Source organism: Cervus canadensis, chromosome 33 (assembly GCF_019320065.1).
Source record: "Cervus canadensis isolate Bull #8, Minnesota chromosome 33, ASM1932006v1, whole genome shotgun sequence".
NCBI lineage: Eukaryota > Metazoa > Chordata > Mammalia > Artiodactyla > Cervidae > Cervus > Cervus canadensis.
Genome location: NC_057418.1, coordinates 6743845 through 6756982, shown reverse-complemented (window position 1 = coordinate 6756982; position 13138 = coordinate 6743845).

Below are 13138 nucleotides of genomic sequence, written 5' to 3'. Positions count from 1 at the left end.
TGAGGAGGCTGGTGGACTGCAGTCCATGGGGTCGCTAAGAGTCGGACACGACTGAGGGACTTCACTTTCACTTTCCACTTTCATGCATTGGAGAAGGAAATGGCAACCCACTCCAGTGTTCTTGCCTGGAGAATCCCGGGGACGGGGGAGTCTGGTGGGCTGCCGTCTATGGGGTCGCACAGAGTCGGACACGACTGAAGCGACTTAGCAGCAGCAGCAGCATCATATTGGTAGAGTCAAGATAAAGAAAGATTCATAATCTTCACGTTGACCCAAGCTGCCACTTTTCTTTCACACTTCAGTTCACTCACTCAGAGTGAGAGTCCGACTCTTTGCGACCCCGTGAACCGCAGCACACCAGGCCTCCCTGTCCATCACCAACTCCCGGAGTCCCCCCAAGCCCATGTCCATCAGGTCGGTGATGCCATCCAGCCATCTCATCCTCTGTCGTCCCCTTCTCCTCCTGCCCCCAATCCCTCCCAGCATCAGGGCTTTTCCAATGAGTTAACTCTTCGCATCAGGTGGCCAAAGTATTGGAGTTTCAGTTTCAACATCAGCCCTTCCAATGAACACCCAGGACTGATCTCCTTTAGGATGGACTGGTTGGATCTCCTTGCAGTCCAAGGGACTCTCAAGAGTCTTCTCCAACACCATAGTTCAAAAGCATCAATTTTTCGGCACTCAGCTTTCTTCACCATCCAACTCTCACATCCATACGTGACTACTGGAAAAACCATAGCCTTGACTAGATGGACCTTTGTCGGCAAAGTAATGTCTCTGCTTTTAAATATGTTGTCTAGGTTGGTCATAACTTTCAAGGAGTAAGCGTCTTTTAATTTCATGGCTGCAATCACCATCTGCAGTGATTTTAGAGCCCCCAAAAAAGTAAAGTCAGCCACTGTTTCCACTGTTTCTCCATCTATTTCCCATGAAGTGATGGGACCAGATGCCATGATCTTAGTTTTCTGAATGTTGAGCTTTAAGCCAACTTTTTCACTCTCCTCTTTCACTTTCTTCGAGAGGCTTTTTAGTTCCTCTTCACTTTCTGCCATAAGGGTGGTGTCGTCTGCATTATCTGAGGTTGCTGATATTTCTCCCGGCAATCTTGATTCCAGCTTGTGCTTCTTCCAGCCCAGTGTTTCTCATGATGTACTCTGCATATAAGTTAAACAAGCAGGGTGACAATATACAGCCTTGACGTACTCCTTTTCCTATTTGGAACCAGTCTGTTGTTCCATGTCCAGTTCTAACTGTTGCTTCCTGACCTGCATACAGGTTTCTCAAGAGACAGGTCAGATGGTCTGGTATTCCCACCTCTTTAAGAATTTTCCACAGTTTACTGTGATCCACACAGTTGAAGGCTTTGGCGTATTCAATAAAGCAGAAATAGATGTTTTTCGGAACTCTCTTGCTTTTTTTATGATCCAGCAGATGTTTGCAATTTGATCTCTGGTTCCTCTGCCTTTTCTAAAACCAGCTTGAATATCTGGAAGTTCACGGTTCACATATTGCTGAAGACTGGCTTGGAGAATTTTGAGCATTACTTTACTAGCGTGTGAGATGAGTGCAATTGTGTGGTAGTTTGAGCATTCTTTGGGATTTCCTTCCTTTGGGATTGGAATGAAAACTGACCTTTTCCAGTCCTGTGGCCACTGCTGAGTTTTCCAAATTTGCTGGCATATTGAGTGCAGTACTTTCACAGCATCATCTTTCAGGATTTGAAATAGTTCAACTGGAATTCCATCACCTCCACTAGCTTTGTTCATAGTGATACTTTCTAAGGCCCACTTGACTTCGCATTCCAGGATGTCTGGCTCTAGGTGAGTGATCACACCATCATGATTATCTGGGTCATGAAGATCTTTTTTGTATAGTTCTTCTGTGTATTCTTGCCACCTCTTCTTAATATCTTCTGCTTCTGTTAGGGCCATACCATTTCTGTCCTTTATTGAGCCCATCTTTGCATGAAATGTTCCCTTGGTATCTCTGATTGTCTTGAAGAGATCTCTAGTCTTTCCCATTCTGTTGTTTCCCTCTATTTCTTTGCACTGATTACTGAGGAAGGCTTTTTTCCTTATCTCTCTCCGCTACACTTACTCCTTCCTTAATCTCTGGCAATCACTAATCTGTTCTCCATTTCTGTAATTTTGTCATGCCAAGAATGCTGCATAAATAAAATCATATAGTATGTTATCTTCTGAAACTGCCTTATTTCATTCAACATAAGATTCTTGAAACCCATCCACGTTGTTGCATGTGTCAGTAGTTCATTTCTCACTGAAGAGTGTTATGCGATGGGTATGCTGTTGCTGCTAAGTCGCTTCAGTCGTGTCCGACTCTGTGCAACCCCATAGACGGCAGCCCACCAGGCTCCTCCGTCCCTGGGATTCTCCAGGCAAGAACACTGGAGTGGGTTGCCATTTCCTTCTCCAATGCATGAAAGTGAAAAGTGAAAGGGAAATCGCTCAGCTGTGTCTGACTCTTAGCGACCCCACGGACTGCAGCCTACCAGGCTCCTCCGTCCATGGAATTTTCCAGGCAAGAGTACTGGAGTGGGGTGCCATTGCCTTCTCCGTCATGATAGGCATACAGCTTGGTTATTCATCCACTGAAGAACATTTGGATTGTTTTCAGTTTATAGCTAAAACAAAGCTGCTACTAACATTCATGTACAGGTATTTATGTGAAAATGTCTTCTCTGGGATAAATGCCCAGGAGTACAACTGTTGAGTTGTAAGGTAATTGCATGATTATTTTTTTCCCCAAATAACCCATATATTTTACATAGGAAATTAGTTTTGGACAATAAATATTAAATATTATACATCAATGAAATATTCTATTTACTTGCTTATTAAGCTATCCAGATTTAAATTTATTAAACATACCTCTTATATCTAGCTGGCAAGAGAGGTAGATAACAAATACTGAACTGCCAGCTGATTTTCATTAAGTACAATTAGTAAGTGAGAAGTAAAGAGCTGGTATCTTTTATTTATATACAATCATTGCAACATGGAATGATCTAGAGACTAGTTATGATGGGCTTCTTTCCTTTGGTATCAGTATCATATGTCCTCAAGTTATGAATAAACATGCAGGAGAGTAAGACTCTGAAACAGTATACTTAGAAAAAGTAAAATGTTATCTAAAGTATTAACAAATGAAACAAAATTTTACATATTCAGTTTTTCATTAAGAACAACTTGCAACTCTTAAAATATTTGCACTATTTCCTGTCAGCTACAAATTGGCAGTTGCCATGGGCACTTACCCTGTATCTCAATGAGGATTAAATTATTTGCTGAGACTTCTACTGAGTTTCAACATCCTCTGAAAGGAGTTCAGTGTGGAGAGCAAAAGTGAGGCACTCTGTGCTCAGGGGGAAAACACTGGCAGGATAGGTCTTCAGATAGTTGGACATTTTCAGGAGCCTATTTTATGAGGCCAGTTCTTGTATTTCCTCATTATCTAGAAAAGCACAAAAATCCTTCATGGTGGAAACTTTTCCTCCTGACTAGCAGAAACCTTCTGGAAACATATGTGCTTGATTGCATGTATTTCCCCCTTCACCAAAATCGTGTATATACTGACCTTCCTCCATCTGTCTCTTTGAAGCAGTCTCTCAGAGTTATCTGAAGTGCTGTCTCCCAGGCTGCAGTCCTCATTTTGCCCAAAATAAAACTTAACTGGCAACTTCCATGTTGTGCCTTTTCTTAAGTTGACCTTTCTTTCAGAAAATCGACAGATCCACTTTGAATCCCAGTTTATTTGTAGGTGACAATCTAAGAAACATGATGTTCAGGAATAGCTTGTGGTTTATAGTCTTAGTGCAATTGCATCAGCAGTACTAAAATAATCTGGAGTGTATTTCTTACTGATTGTGGTCAATGGCACAACTAATACAAAATGCAGTATTATTATCATTTTTAGGTTTTTGTCATTCAAGATAAGTTTGAAAACCAAATCAGTTAAGTCGCATCGTTATATGTTTCAAAAGTCACAGCCATGAAATCAGTTGTTGGCTGATTTCAGTTTCTTGTTGGCATGAAATCAGTTTCAAATCAGAATTTGAAAAGAGTTTTTTTTTTCTTTTAAGAGAATTAAAGCCAGTGTAGGTAAATATTTTGTTTGAACACATTGACCCGAAACAAATAGATGGCCAGATAGTTCCTCAACAAAGATGGGTTTATTTGGAATCAACAGAGAACTGCAGTTCAGGGTTCATAGCCATGGTGAGCCATGCACAAGTCCCCACACAGCCAGGGAAGGAGAATACTTCTATAAAGGGAAAAGCAAGTTGGAAGGGCACTGGTAAACAAACAGGCCTTGGCATTTCATTGGCAGAGTCCTTGCCAGGAAAGAAGATGGATTTTTCTTTCCCCCATTGGGCTCTGCTATCCTCGCAGAGTATGAGAGCTTCCCGTCTGATCTCCCAACTCTATTTCATTGAGATTTCTGTTTACTGAATGTTTGAAAACATCATATTAATACTTTTCCTTCAAACATTTTCAGAACTTAAGTGAAATGAATGGTTATATTCATTTCCTCTGTTGTTTTCTATTGCTATTACTGGTTTGCTGTTGCCTCTTTTATTTATGTATCTGATGACGATCAGAGTTACCTGGTTGTCAGTGTGCCCATTCCTAAGAGCTGGGTCCAGCTTGCAGATCTGGAACACGAATAGTATGAGGACAAGGATGTGCGTGTCCTGCCACTGCCATCTGGTAGTAAGGAAGTTGCAAGATTTAATTATATAAATGCATCTGTGTCTCTTTTTCTGTTTTGCATATAGGGTTATCCTTACCATCTTTTTAAATTCCATATATATGCGTTAGTATACTATATTGGTCTTTATCTTTCTGGCTTACTTCACTCTGTGTAATGGGCTCCAGTTTCATCCATCTTATTAGAACTGATTCAAATGAATTCTTTTTAATGGCTGAGTAATATTCCATGGTGTATATGTACCATAGCTTCCTTATCCATTCGTCTGCTGATGGGCATCTAGGTTGCTTCCATGTCCTGGCAATTATAAACAGTGCTGTGATGAACATTGGGGTGCACGTGTCTCTTTCAGATCTAGTTTCCTGGGTGTGTATGGCCAGCAGTGGGATTGCTGGGTAATATGGCAGTTCTATTTCCAGTTTTTTAAGGAATCTCCACACTGTTCTTCATAGCGGCTGTACTAGTTTGCATTCCCACCAACAGTGAAGAGGGTTCCCTTTTCTCCACACCCTCTCCAGCATTTATTGCTTGTAGACTTTTGGATAGCAGCCATTCTGACTGGCGTGTAATGGTACCTCACTGAGGTTTCGATTTGCATTTCTCTGACTTTTGGACTCTATGGGAGAAGGCAAGGGTGGGATGATCTGAGAACAGCATCGAAACATGTATATTATCAAGTGTGAAACAGAACACCAGCCCAGGTTGGATGCATGAGACAAGTGCTCGGGGCTACCAGCACTGGGATGACCCAGAGGAATGGGATGGGGAGGGAGGTGGAAGGGGGGTTCAGGATGAGGAACACATGTAGATCCATGGCTGATTCATGTCAATGTATGGCAAAAACCACTACAATATTGTAAAGTAATTAGCCTCCAACTAATAAATGGAAAAAAAAATTACATAAATGCCACTGCAAACTCTCTGAAAGAAAAAATATACTTGAGGTCAAACACGTTGTTAATTGGAAAAAATTAACTGCACAAGAAAGGAAGATCCTCCCACACTTTTTCATTCCTGAATGTGTCTTGATTTGTTCTCAGGACACAGAGGAGCAAGAACTCCCAAACAGATACAGCATATTAATTGATCTTCCATATAAACAAATTTCACTTAGCAAAGCCTAAGATTTGGATTCTGGGTGGGTCAAAGCAGACAAACACAGACTTCAGCTTTTCTCCTCTGTCTTTGAATATAGTCACTTTGGTGAATGACCCAGCTTACAAGAAATGGAAGATGCTGCTCATAAAGAAATTCTTCCCTCACTGAAACCTCTAAATTCTCTACAAACATTTGTCTGACCTCTTCTAGAACAAGGAACAAGAGGCTGTGGGAGGTACTGTGACCCTGCCCTCCCTCCAAGCACGACTGTCACTCAGGAGGGGTGCGGCTGTGATTAGTTTTTAAAGCAACCCCCAAGCGGTTTTCCAAGGCAATTTTACCGTTGCGCAATCTTCTCAACAGTAACGTATGACTAACCCAGTTTCTCAGTAAGTTTTGTGTGTGTGTATGTTTAAATAAATAGGTTTAAATAAGATAAAATAAAATAAAATAATAGAGTGATGCATGAAATATGGAGAGTTATTGATTAGAGAGCAAATCTGTGGGACTGCTAAGAGGAAAAATCATCCAGATGAGCTCATAGAAATGGACTTTAAGTTAATAATTCCAAGGGAAGCCATTCAGGTCAGGCTGACATTAGAAGAAAGGAAACATGAACAATTTTGTGGAAATGAGAAAATAGAGAATGTGAACTAATTGACATTCTTTTAGCAAATTAGTGGCCAAAAACAGGTAGGCATCTGACCTGAGCGATTTAAAGACCTGTGTCAAAGCTGTACTGGGCATCCCTCTCACCAAAGGGCCTCCACGTTTTGGGTGTGAGATGATAATAACAGCAAAAGCTATTCAGCCCATTTATCAACACTTTCCAGGTGAGAGAAATGTAAGGAGAGGATGTGTGACTGGCTCATGGCCGTACACACAGGGAGTGGTTCAAACCCAGGAATTCTGTCTTCAGGGTCCATACTTTAACCATTACCCAATATGATCATGACACTCATCAATATAGTGGGGAAAACTTCATGCCATGTAAGCAAATAGTAATTAGATGCAGGACCATGCAGAATTTAGTTACCTCTACCTGGAGGGAAGTTCAAGAGTGGATATGTTTTACAATAGAAGAAAAATATGCTAAAAAGAAAGAATATGGAATAAATGTAAGAGTCAACTTTAGTTAGGCCTTGAAGGCTGGGAAGTGCCCAGCTTCTATCGTTCTATTACTTCTCCTGGCTATTTTGTCATTGCTCAGTAGAAATCATGTACTGAGTTGACAAAAAAATTCATTTGGGTTTTTTTTCGGTAACATATTATGGAAAAAACTCAAATGAACTTTTTGGCCAACCCTATAGTTCCATCTGGCCTCTACGACTGCTTGAAAGAAAAACCCAGTAATCATAGTTGCCAGGCTAGAATAATACGCACACTCCTTCTGGTGCCTATGGTGTCAGCCTCCCCTGGCCACCTGCTCTCTGTACAGAAGGTAAGCCAAAACGGAAACTCAGAGGTGACTGAAGGAGCTACAGGCCATGGAAAGAAGAAAGCAGATGGGATCCAGCCAGGGTTGGGTGGAGGATTTCATGTAGACCAAGCTTGTAAGTAGTTACTTCATGTAAGAAACATGCTTTTTCACATCCTTGTCCATGAAGAACAAGGTAAATTATTGGTGAATTATTGTGGTGCCCTCATATTGCTCAACAAAACAGTAAATGTACCACTGCTTGATGCTTTTCTATTTTTAACCTATCTTTTCATTTTTTTCCCCATGTAAGTACCTGAGATTTCAGTTTTATTTTTATATCATATGTACCCTTTCAAATACAAAAAAGGTCTTAATGACCCAGATAGCCACAATGGCAAGGTCACTCACCTAGACCCAGACAATCTGGAGTGTGAAGTTAAGTGGGCCTTAGGAAGCATTACCATGAACAAAGCTAATGGAGGTGATAGAATTCCAGCTGAGCTATTTAAATTCCTAAAAGATGATGCTGTTAAAGTGTTGCACCCAATATGCCAGCAAATTTGGAACACTCAGCAGTGGCTACAGATCTGCAAAAGGTCAGTTTCATTCCAATCCTAAAGAAAGGCAATGACAAGGAATATTCAAATTAGCATACAATTATACTCATTTCACATGCCAGTAAGGTAGTTCTCAAAATCCATCAAGCCAAGCTTCAACAGTACATGAACCGAGAACTTCCAGATTTTCAAGCTGGATTTAGAAAAGGCAGAGGATCCAGAGATCAAATTGTCAACATCCATTGGATCATAGAAAAAGCAAGGGAATTCCAGAAAAAATCTACTTCTGCTTCATTGACTATACTGAAGCCTTTGATTGTGTGTGTGTGTGTTCATTTGCTTCAGTTGTGAGCGACTCTTTGTGACCCTATGAACTGTAGCCCACCAGTCTCCTCTGTCTGTGGGATTCTCCAGGCAAGAATCCTGGAGTGGGTTGCCATGACTGTGTGGATCACAAATTGTGGAAAATTCTTCAAGAGATGGAGTTATCAGACCACCATACCAATCTCCTGAGAAACCTGTATGCACTCCAAGAAACAACATTTAAAAGCAGACATGAAACAGCGGACTGGTCAAAATTGGGAAAAGAATACAAAAGGCTGTATATTGTCAGCCTGCTTATTTAACTTACATGCAGAGTACATCATGCGACATGCTGGGCTGGATGAATCACAAGCTGAAGTGAAGATTGCCAGGAGAAATATCAACAACCTCAGATATGTAGATAATACCACTCTAATGGCAGAAAGTGAAGAGAAACTAGAGAGGCTCCTGAGGAGGGTGAAAGAGGAGAGTGAAAATCTGCTTAAAACTCAACATTCAGAAAACAGATCACAGCATCCAGTCCCATCACTTCATGACAAACAGAAGAATAAAAAGTGGAAACAGTGACAGATTTTATTTTCTTGGACTCCAAAATCATTGCGGATGGTGACTGCAGCCATGAAATTAAAAGACGCTTGCTCCTTGGAATAAAAGCTAGACAGCACAAACCTAGATGGCGTATTAAAAAGCAGACACATCACCTTGCTGACCAAAGTCTGTATAGTCAAAGCTATGGTTTTTCCAGTAGTTATGGATTTTCATGTACATATGTGAGAGTTTGACCATAAAAAAAGGCTGAGCATGGATGAACTGATGCTTTTAAATTGTAGTGCTGAAGACTCTTGAGAGTCCCTTGGACATCAAGGAGATCAAACCTGTCAATCCTAAAGGAAATCAATCTTGAATATTCATTGGAAGGACTGATGCTGAAGCTGAAGCTCCAATACCCTAGCCACTCAATGCAAAGAACAAACTCATTGGAAAAGACCCTGGTGCTGGGAAAGATTGAGGGCAACAGGAGACGAGGGTGACAGAGAATGAGGTGGTTGGATGGCATCACCAACTCAATGGACCTGTATTTCAGCTTGGCATTTTGTAGTCCATGGGGTTGCAAAGAGTCAGACATGATTTAGCAACTAAACAACAACCCTTTCAAATGCAGGCTTCTACATCTGCCTACATAAATAAACAAGCGACTTTGATCCAGGTCCTAGGGATTCGTGTCATATGTGGCAGTCCTGACCTTACCCAAAGCATTGAATCCAACTGTCTTAGTTCAGGCTGCTACAAGAGAATACCATCAACTGGGTATTTTAAAACAACAGAAATTTCTTTGTCACACTTCTGAAGGCTAAGTTCAAGAACAAGGTGCTGGCAGATTCCGGTCTGGTAGGACCCACTTCCTGGTTCATAGATGGTGATCTTCTTACTGTGTCCTCATGTGGTAGAAGAGGCAAAGTGGCTCTCTGGGGTTTCCATTATAAAGGCAGGGATTACATTCATGAGAGCTTCACCCTTATGGTCTAATCACCTCTCAAGGGCTTCACCTCCTAATACAATCACACTGGGGTTTAGATTTCAACATATGAATTTGTGAATCTGTTTGTGGGGGAAACACAAACATTCAGTCTATAGCACCAACTAAGAGACATTTCAGAAGTTCCTGTTGGTGAAGTCAATGAACTCCTGGCAGCGTTGGATTAGAACAAAATAAACTCTTTTTCTTTTGAGGACAGTGTGGGAGCATACTGATAGAAGCCAGATCAAAGAGGCTTCTGTAGTTTGTCTTACCACGGTCCTAAACTTTTGAGAGCAAGAAAACAGAAGGGTAGTTTGAACCATGTGAAATTGCTGTTGCCGGAGGTCAAAAACAGGTGGCGATTAGCAACTTCCTATGCCCAACCCTTCCATCCATTCTAGGAGATGCAGGCTGGAATCCTTACTCTCTAAGAGTCTCTCTTGGTTTGAGTTGCTTGAACTGTCTGAAGAGTTGAACACCCATTCAAGTCCAGAGCTGGAGGAGCACCTCGTTTGGGTGGGACATGACTCCAAAACATCGTTAAAGTTCAGGCAGGTTCTGCTCAAGTTCAGCCTGATTTGGCTCAAGAAGCATTTTATTTCTCAGAGACTGAATCAGAGAGGCACGCTGAAGACCAAAGCACAACCCAAATGGGGACAAAACATTGTCCTTTACCACTAAGTACTTTTTGGGGGTACAGTGTTATCTTTTTTTTTTTTTTTTGGTATATAGTATCGAAAGCAATTTTCTTTTTTTTTTTCTTTTTTTTTCTTAGTTGGAGGCTAATTACTTTACAATATTGTAGTGGTTTTTGCCATACATTGACATGAATCAGCCATGGATTTACATGTGTTCCCCATCCCGGGCCCCCCTCCCGCCTCCCTCACCATCCCATCAAGGATCTGGTTTTTCTATTTTGTTTACTTATTTTTGATGTCATCCTTGCTACCTATGAGGAAATGCCATCAATGACTGTACATGCTATTTCTGAGTCTTTGTTAATGTTATTTCAACCTTGGAAACCAGGAAGTGCTGAGGCTTGAGTCAGAGCCAGGAGCCACTCCTTGCCTTTCTGAGGCCTTGGCATTCTTATTGCGCTGTTGCTGCCGCATGGATGTGTGTCTGCCAGGCCCAGCTGTGCATGCTCCGGGAGCTGGTGCCCAGGTGCTATGTTCCTGACTTCATCCTCAGCACAGAGCCCCAAATGGACTAGATCTGTTCAATTGAAAAATAGTGGTTCTGTGGACCTAACGTAAATTGTCTCCCCCTTTTTGTTAACTACTGTCATTCCATCATAATCTTGCAGACGACTTTCATGTGTCTCTGACTCTCAGGACAACTCTGTGAAAATGATAGAGCACGTATGATTACCTGAACTTTTAGGTGAGAAATAGAGGTTCAGAGAAGTGGAATACAAAGCAGAAACTACATTTCTAGGGAATTCCCTGGTGGTTGTGTGGTTAAGAATTGGTGCTTTCGCTGCAGTGAGTCTGGGTTCAATCTCTGGTTGGGGAACTAAGATCTCACAAGCTGTGTGGTACTGTCAAAAATGAGAAAAAGGAAAAAAAAAAAAAGAAACTGCATTTCTACTCTTCTTACTTATTAGAGCCAGAAAACCAAGTTCAGTTGAGTACTGTTTTTGAGATGATCAGATCCCAGTTAGAAACAAATATTTGAACTCTTGTCAAGTTTTTATAGTGACTCTTCATTCAAAACTTTGAATTGATTGGAACTTTTCACCCTCGTAATGAATTCCGTAATCAAAACTGGTAAATTAGGAAATAGATCTTATTAGCAATAAATTATAATTATTCAGTCTTTCCTGTGGCTAGGTAACACTATTTTATAGCTGAGTTATAAACTGAAGACGTTAATTTAGCCTTACTTAAACAATCACATTTATGAACATGAAAATGTAAACTCTTAAAGTTCTCTGTCCTGAATTTGGTGAAGATTTAAAAGTATATCAGTTATTCTATGGCAAATGTTTGTAAAACTCATTCTCTTTTTCTTATATTTTATAGATCTTTCCATATTTAAATTGCTGTTTCATTTACTAGTTTCTGACTCTTCCAATGTTTTGTTATTCAAATTCTCAATTTTCATGAGACAATTTTGAAATGCTACAGAGAAAAAAGGAAACTTCATCACCTTGACTTTACATCAGAAACCATTTCCCCTTTTGCCCTCCAGCCAAAAACCTCTAATAAACAAAACACTATATCTCTTGTGTATGGCAACAAAGAGAGAAAAACATCCAGGAAATTTGGAGACACTGAGATTCGAAAGACAGATAAGACTGTTTCTGTTCTTACCCTCCAAAAGTAAAGATTGTTTGTGTATTTTCACCAGCTTACCTAAATACTACTAAGCAAAAGAGATAATGAAGTATTACCAGTTGGTGAGATTAAATGACAAGGTAGCAGATCATGACCCAAATTATACTGGTAGAAATGCAAGAGCTTAAAGGCCTCAACTACACATTTTTTTTTTTTTTGGTATATAGTATCAAGAGAAAACAATTTTAAAAGAAGGGCCTGGTTTTTCTGTTTTGCTTCCTTCTTTTTGATGCGTCATCCTTGCTACCTATGAGGAAATACCATCAATGACTGTACATGCTATTTCCAACAGCTACATCAAGTATTTGTTCATATTTAGATTTCCCTGTGATCTTCCTAAGATGGTCATTTTGAATAGGATTCCTTAAAAGATGCAACTGAATATTCAGACACCTGGATACAGATGTTAAACTAGAGTACAGACGCACACATGATGTCTTAGGTATCAGGAAAAGATTCTGGAATAAACAGTGAGAAGTTCCACACCCTGTTTCTAATCACTCTGTCTCTCTATGCCTCCAATTCCTGTCCTATAAAGAGTTGTTTGTGTTACACACTCTCTAGACTCTAAAGGCACTCATGATTTACTGTATGAAAATAGATGATAAAAAATATCTTCACATTATCCACTAAAGACTTGAACATTCTTCTAAAAAATTATTTTCAGTTTTCTATTCTATATAGGTTAATAAGTTATTTCTTTACTAAAAATTTCTATTCAATGAAGAACATTTGAGCAGACCTGGTTTATAACCTTTAGACCTCACCTATATCAAGAATTGTATTTATTTGTTTCTACTCTTTTATGCTGTTTAAAAGTATTTGAAAGAAAGACTCAGATTAAAAAACAAAATCAAACAGACAAATAAACAAAATGCACTAAGTGCTTGTGTGATAGAATTGGACTGGAGAAGGGAGAGTATGGATGTCCTAGGAAGGGCCAGCTTCCCTCGTAGCTCAGATGGTAAAGACCCTGCCTGCAATGCAGGAGACCTGGATTCAATCTCTGGGTCAGGAAGACCCCTGGAGAAGGAAATGGGAACCCACTCCAGTACTCTTGCCTGGAGAATCCCATGGACAGAGGAGCCCGGTGGGCAACAGTCCAAGGGTCGCGAAGAGTCGGACACGACTGAGCGACTAACACTTTCACTTC